The sequence below is a fragment of the Myotis davidii genome, unplaced genomic scaffold, assembly GCF_000327345.1.
Source record: "Myotis davidii unplaced genomic scaffold, ASM32734v1 scaffold159, whole genome shotgun sequence".
NCBI classification, from domain to species: Eukaryota; Metazoa; Chordata; class Mammalia; order Chiroptera; family Vespertilionidae; genus Myotis; species Myotis davidii.
The window spans coordinates 206,382-214,228 of NW_006291231.1; positions in this window are offsets into that span (position 1 = coordinate 206,382).

The window sequence follows — 7,847 nt, forward strand, 5'->3', positions numbered from 1 at the left end:
TTCTTGCACAAATTTAAGTAGTCCATGCAAAACCTACTACTTGAAAGTAATCTCCATTTTATAGCAATTTATAGAAAATATGGCAATATGTTCATATATACATCATTATCTATTTATATGAATTTGCATAAATCCATATTCATGTGTTTAATTTGCTTTAAGAAACTGTAAAGGGAAAATAAAAGTAACATGCATTCAGAGACACATTTTAGTGTCCCTTTATGATTAAGATGGCATTTTGATAGCTACCATCTTATGAAAAAACTAAGGAAGGAAGAACAAAGGTCAGAGTGATTTCTCAGAGGGAAGAAATAGTCTGGAGGTTTTGATTTCAGGGGAAACCCCTTTGCTGCCCAGAATTATTTTCTGAACTTTTGCAAATATTCACCATCCTTCCTGAATAGCACAAAACCTTCCATCCTCAAAATGCAAAAGCCCCAGGAAGAAGTAAAACACCTACTTCTATTTGTAAGTTGCTATTATAGCAGCTAAGAAAGGCAGGTTTGCGAACACAAAGCAGAGAGCTCAGCTCCTACAGGCCCTGGGGCCAGAGGAAGGTAGAAATGAACACTTTCCCAGGTAGAGGAGAATCAGGAAGCAGAGACAAGAGAGCACGTTGGTCTACTTCCCATATTAGCTCATGACCATGCTTGAAGCATCACTGTTTAAGCAGATATTAGAATATACCTTAAACTAGCAACAAAGAATCTTCAGGATTTGCGTATCTGTTTAGAATCCATAAACTGAGAGTTTTTCATTTTTATGTGTTCATTTTGTTGCTGGAAGCAAGAAAAATTTGTTTTGCTAATTGTAAAGCCAAAAAGTATCCTTTGCAGTGAAACCTCCACTTGGAAGGCATTCTCAGGGAATAATGTTCCAGATCCTCAGGGTAGCATCTGTCAGAGGTTTGGAAGGCTATTACCGGTAAGTCTTAAAGATGCCCTCCCCACCCCCCCCCCAGCATGGATGGCTCACGTTTGAGCACCATGACTAATAGGAAAACCTACATAGGAAACAACTTTATGCTGGAGATGACTTAGCCATTTCCAGTCAGCCCGCATCTATTAGCACACGTAGGCCTTCAAGAAATGCTCGGTATATAATTGTGCAGAGAACTTAGAGAGCCTTTACAGAAATGGGATCACTCTCTGAGAGCTAAGCTAAAGGGAAATGTTTTTTTGCAGACAACAAGTTAGCACCCTAAAGCTTTCTGGGCCATCCTTCAAGCCCTAGGGCACTGATTCTCAGTGTTTTCTGATATGCAACCACTGCCATCGGAACCACGTGAGATAATTTGATAAAAATACAAATGGTCAAATTTATGCCTTCATAAAGAACACAAATGCAGATCAACCGAAGGACTTGTATGCATGCATATAAGCATAACCAATGGACATAAGACACTGGGGGTTAGGGGAGGCCAGGGGATTGTCACGGGCGGGGAAAAAAAAAAGGGACACATATGTAATACCCTTTTTAATACTTTAAGCAATAAAATAAAATAAAAAAATAATCAATACAAAAAATAAATAAATAAATAAAATAGCACTATATATGTATATTTTTCATTATAATAACAATGTAGTATTATTGCAGAAAACTAGGAACACATAGAAAATCATAGAGAAAAAAAATACTTGGTACTCCAAGAATTACTATTATCATGTTGGAGCAATATCTGTTCAATTTTTTATACACACAAACATTTGTTTTAATTTGTTTTGCTTTATGAAATTGAGATTAAAATTCAACAACAAAAAAAACGAAACAAAAAAACACACACAAATGAGTAGTTTAAGATCCACTTGGGAACTTTTATCAAATAGTACTAGTATATGCTTCTTGTGAGCTAAAAATAGTAGGCATGCTAATTCAAAAAGTAACTGACTTATAATTTACATTTTTATAAACAATAAGTAATGAGTCTTCATTTTTGAAAGCTTGACTCAGTTTTTCTATATTTGAGGCTGCTGGGCCTTTAAGCTTCTCAGTTACCAAGTAAACAATATCCCCTCAAAGCTTTGGGGAACTTTAAGGCCTCGATGGGGCCTGGTTAGGGAGACAATGAAGCCCACTGAACAGATGGCAGCTGGGAGGGTAAGTTTGCATCTCACTATCTCCTCTGAAAAGGAAACTGGGTGAGGTAGCTTCTAAGGTTGAATTTCCTGGAGCATTCTCTAATTTCTACTTAAGCATTCACAATCTCTCAATGTATCTAGATTTATTAAAATGAACACAAAAGATATATATCTTTCCACAAACAAGAAGAGAAAACCAGGGAAAAACACCTAAGAACCTGTCATTAAAACAGACTCCTAAAGGACTGTTGGAAATACCTCCATGAGAAGAGATCTAGTGTTTTCATTTTCTTCAAACGGTTTCTAGATGATCGGACCCATGTTTAGAAATGAAATCTGAGATACCACCAGAGTTTAAACTCTACAAAGGCAGGGACTTTCTTTACTTCTCCGAAATGAAGACTATGTGGAAGATAACTAAGAAAACATGAGCTGAGCTGCTGTCTTAAGCCAGGTTGAGCCTTATTACCATAGTGTGCCCCAAGGGGGCGCCAGAGAGCCTCTAGCGCAGGTGTTGTGTGTCAAGCATCCACCTAAGCTCCTACGGATCTTTCCAGCCCCCTGGGCCAGGGCATTTGAACATGTTATTTCTCTTAGACAAGCTTTCTCTTGATTTGTATCCAAAGGTGCCCTATAAATGTTAGCTTTTCTTTTTAACTTCTATGACAGGAAGATAGGAAGCCACTGTAGCATGTGACACAGATAAATTAACCCATTAAACTTGAATAAAATGTGTAACCTGTTGGCCACTACGACCATTGCATCTTAGTATGAATCTTAAAGTACACTGGATTGCTTGCTCATGCACATGGCTTAGCTTTCCGGCATACCCCACCTGAATAAACTGAACTGCTCAGTTGATTTGCTCAGATTGTCTGGGGGTTGGGTTGGGGGGAGACCCTCATTTTCACATCAATGGGGAACATTTGGCTTATTGGAGATACTTCTGGTTCTTTATGGTAAGCCATGCCATCTGCATAGGAAAAGGCAGTTATTTCATATCTTTATGACTAAAAGCAATGCAATAGTTCATTAAAAAAAGCTGCTTTAATTTGGGTAGAAGTCAAAGAAAGGGGAGCCAAAGTCCTGATGTGCCCCATTTAAGATGAATGTCTTCTGCCAGGAGAAGCCCTGCCCAGACGGATTAGGCTTTGAGAGTATTGACAGGTGACCCTGTGCTAAGCGTTTTATAAACACTACATGAAGGTCTCTCACAAGTAACAGAAGGCATGTTATCTCCTTTCTCCAGCTGGAGAATCAGGAGTGATCTGATTTATTGCAGGTGATCTCTAAGTCCCCTCAGGCAAGATACCTGATTTCTTACTGGCCTGTGTTTGGGGGACTGGAGCATGGATTCTGTCCTTCGCCTCAGCAGATGCATCTGAGTTCTGTGAAAACACAGTGAATGTGGTTGCATCCAGGCATCCTAGTTCTTTGGAAAGGCCCCAGATGACTTTGCTGTGTAGACAGACTGAAAACCAGAGAGTAAAGGTCTGCCTGTTTACAAAGAGGGCAGACTAACTCTTAAACCCATCTTCAAAAGTGGCAGTTGAGGAGTTAATTAGCATAAGAAATCAAAACATTCAGACCTGGATATAACTGCTTACATAGTTGCCGTAGTAGGCAAAATTCTCCCAGAGCCTTTTAAAATATGAATTATCAAACAACTTTTTATTTTTTTAAAATCTATCTTTATTGTTGAAAGTATTATAGATGCCCCCCTTCCCCCTTCCCCCCACCACGTGGTACCTACCTTTCTCTATCAGACAACTTTATAGTAGAAATATTTATTGGGTGAAGACAAGTTCGTAGAACTACAAAATGAAGGAAACTGAACTAAAGCAGTTAGTTGTTTTCAACCCTGTGGCATATCAGACTCACTTGGGACAGTTTTTAAAGAGGCTGATGCCAGGATTCACCACAGATCAATTAAATCAGACTCTCCCAGGGCAGGCTGGGACATGGGGACATGTTTGAAACACTGGTGATTTTAATGTGTGACTGTGGTTAAGACCCACTGTCCTAAGGCTTAGAAGGGAGGTTCACCCTGTTACTTGATAATTATTAGGCAATGCTTCCCAAACTGTAACCTGTGTGGGAATCACCTGGGAATGTTGTTAAACTGCAGGGACTGTCTCGGTAGTACTGGGGTGGGGCTTGAGAATCTGCACTTGCCATGGGCATGATGGTGATGATGTGAGGGGCACAGTGAGCAGCAAGGCTTCAGGGCCTGGTCCTCGGACCTGGCTGCACCTTGGAATCTCCTGGGTCCATGAGATTCAGATTTCATTGGTGTGGGGTGTGGTTTTAAAAATTCCCCAAGTGATTGTAATTGACATCAAAATGAGGAGAGAGAGAACGAATAAACCTGAATGAGGAGGAATTAGAACAGTGGTTCTCAACCTTCTGGCCCTTTAAATGCAGTTCCTCATGTTGTGACCCAACCATAAATTTTCATTGCTACTTCATAACTGTAATTTTGCTACTGTTATGAATCGTAATGTAAATATCTGATATGGTCTTAGGTGACCCCTTTGAAAAGGTTGTTCGACCACCCAAGGGGTCGTGATCCACAGGTTGAGAACCGCTGAATTATAAGGATTAGAAGAGTACCATGTGCAGGGGATGAGCTGCATCGACAAACAGGTTTCGTGGCCTACAGACAGTATCAGAAGGGCCTGGCTTTTTATTTTTTCTAGAAGACTTGGAAGCTAGGCCACCACTGGGTCTGCGTTCCCTTGTGGTAGCAACCAGGTGGCACGAAGTAGGGCCTGCCCCTTTAGAAGGTGCATGCACTTTCCCATGTGCCAGGCCTACCTGTCCCACGCCATTTACTTGTGGTACCTGTCTCACCCTGAGAGCAATCACGTTCAAGACTCTGGGCTATGCAGTGCCTGCTGCACCTTGACCCCAGGTCACTTGGTGCAACTGGCAACACCCCATCAGAGCTGCCTTTCATCAAGAGTGACCGTCCATAAAATGGGTAACTAGCCTCCTCAATAGAATTTGTAGACATTGCCCTGGTACATGTAGTAAAGAGACATCCTTCCCCACAGCTGACACTTAAGAGTATTAGTTGGGGAGCCCCTACCACAGAGGACGGCCGTTCCAACTCCCAGCTGCAGGTACTCACCCTCTGTGTGTGAGGAAACAGGAACCACCACCAAGATTATGAGACTTAGACCATAGACATAGAGCACCTATCAAAGTGCCCGGCTCATAGTAAGTGCCCAGTCTGTGTCAAGCTGCCATCATTACCCATTTTGTACTTATGCCCTTCACCTGTTCATAGGAGCTGGGACCAGGGCACATTGGGCAGCAACTTTAGACAAGCAGACGCTAACCCCTTCAAGAGACTGTAACCTTGGAACAAAATTTCCTATCCTATTAAAGCAGCAGCCAGAAATTTCCTATCCTGTTAGAGAAGAAGCCAGGAAATGTTTTGTGTATTAACCCAAACCAACCAACCACCAAACAAACAAATCCTCCCATAATTAAAACGAAAGGCTCTGGATTTAAAAAGCTCTAAACCATCTGGGGAGAATCTGTCATCCGCATCCCCTAATTGTGTCCAGCACCTCATAACTGTACTAATCACCCCATGTGCCCTTTGTTTTGTCTCTCACACCACCACTTCCTTCAGAAACAACAACTCTCTCTTCTCTAGACAATCCCCAGTGGGGAGGCTCTCACAGCTAAGTAATCAATAAAGCAGTCCTGAAAGAATGAGCAAATAAACCCACACATATTCATCCCAGAGGACTCTTGCTAGCTAAGGTTTGCTTGTATTATATTTATGTGTTAAAATACTTCAGGACCGTGGTGCTAAACAGACAGCTTTTGTTGGATGATGTTACTATAAATAAACCTCTGCACCTGGACTCACAATGTTCCGCATTCCAATTAGCCCACATAGAATTTGTGTACAATCCGAATTTTAACAATAATGATGATAGCATGATTGATTTCTTCCGGAAATGTGCTTTGCTATTTTACAAATTAATGTAGACTAAAATAATCGAGCACATTGCTTTCCTAAGTATCTTTCATTTATGTCTTTATTAGTTCATTCAATAGAGAAGTTTTTTAAAGGGTAAAGAGGAGATGCTAAACCAATTTTGAGAAGCTTCGACCAACCAAGCTGATCTAAACAATGTACTGTTAAGCAAATTTGTATTCATAGAATTTATTCCAACAGCTAAAATGAAAATCTATACAATGCATTTCAAAAGACAAAGCAACGAACTCTCCCTCATTTGTTCTTGAAAACAAATTCACCTATCTCAAACAATGCAGTCAATCTAAAATATCTCTAAGTAATCTAGACATTCCATAAAGATAATTTTTAAAATGCTCACAACCCCCTTATGCCTTATTTAATCATCGGGTTTTTTTATGGTTATCAAAGAAAAAGAAAGTGAGGTAATCGTTATGCATTCATAATTGTGTTTGCATTTTCTAAGATATATTTCTCTTTAATTTATATAGGGCATCCTTGACCAAACAATTACAATGATTCATTTTCTCTTCTATAGAATCCATTTAGCACTTGAGGGCCATCAGTCACACTGTATTTGTGTTGCTTGGTTATGTGAAAATTCTGAGGCTCAATTTTTAGCCATAGGCAACCTGTAAATCTTATTTTAAATTATGGTTTTCAGAAAGGTGTAACATGTAGTATCTAGAAGAGGAAGGGGTAGAAAATTTTTGTCATCTCATCCAACTTCATTTCCTGTAAGAACCTAGAGATCTCTCAGAAAGGCTGCTGCCGAGAGAGCTGGGACAAGAACCAGAGCCCTGCACTGCCCTTCTCACGGCAGGAACTGCGTCTGTCTGTCAGGAGGTGCAGTACCCCCTTGAGTTTCTTGCACTCCTACATGTCTTGCTGGGTGTGCCACACCATCAAGGCCCGGAACACTTCCACCCAGGCCATTGCTCAGTGTTAATTATGCAGCTGGTAACCTTGAGAAATGAAATTTGTCCCAATTATCAAAGTTATTAAGAACGGAGCCAGGTCTGTTATTTCAATGCTTTCAATTACACAATGCATCACATAGCCACTGAGAGGAAGGGAGAGGGAGGGAGAGAGAGAAACATTGGTCAGAACCATTGACTGGCTATCTCCTGCACAACCCTACTGGGGATCGAGCCTGCACATCAGGAAGGTTCCCTGATCAGGAATTGAACCTGTGACCTTTTGGTGCACGGGACACCGCTCAACCAACTGAGCCACATCAGCCATTTCTTTTTTTTTAAATGGCCCCAACCATTTACATTTTTTTTTTTACAAGAAATCTATGTTTACATGTGCATGTGGTGTACACACACACACACAGTGTTATATATAAACATGCTGTCTACCTGCAGGAATGAATTGCTGAAATCCAATATTGACTTCCTGGGATGTAGCATATTTAAATTTTGCCCAATTGTCCAAAAGAATAAAGCACTTACTTATTGTCATACAAACAATACAACAAAAGGCACCAACATATGGGCAGTGGCTAACAACTTACACACACGTTCTTCATTCGTGTTTCATGTTGTCTTTTTAGGGTCTTAATTTCTTGGGGGGAAAAAATCCACATTTCCAACAATTTATAAATCATCACATTTTCACCTGGGGCTGCCAAACAGTCCACTTTGAAAGCACAATATGCATTTTCCAGAAGCCCAGTTCAGAGCTGCATGTACTCAATATAACAATGCGTACTTGCGTATTAACTACAGGTTCTAAGACACATCACCTTTCATTTCTTGCTATTACTG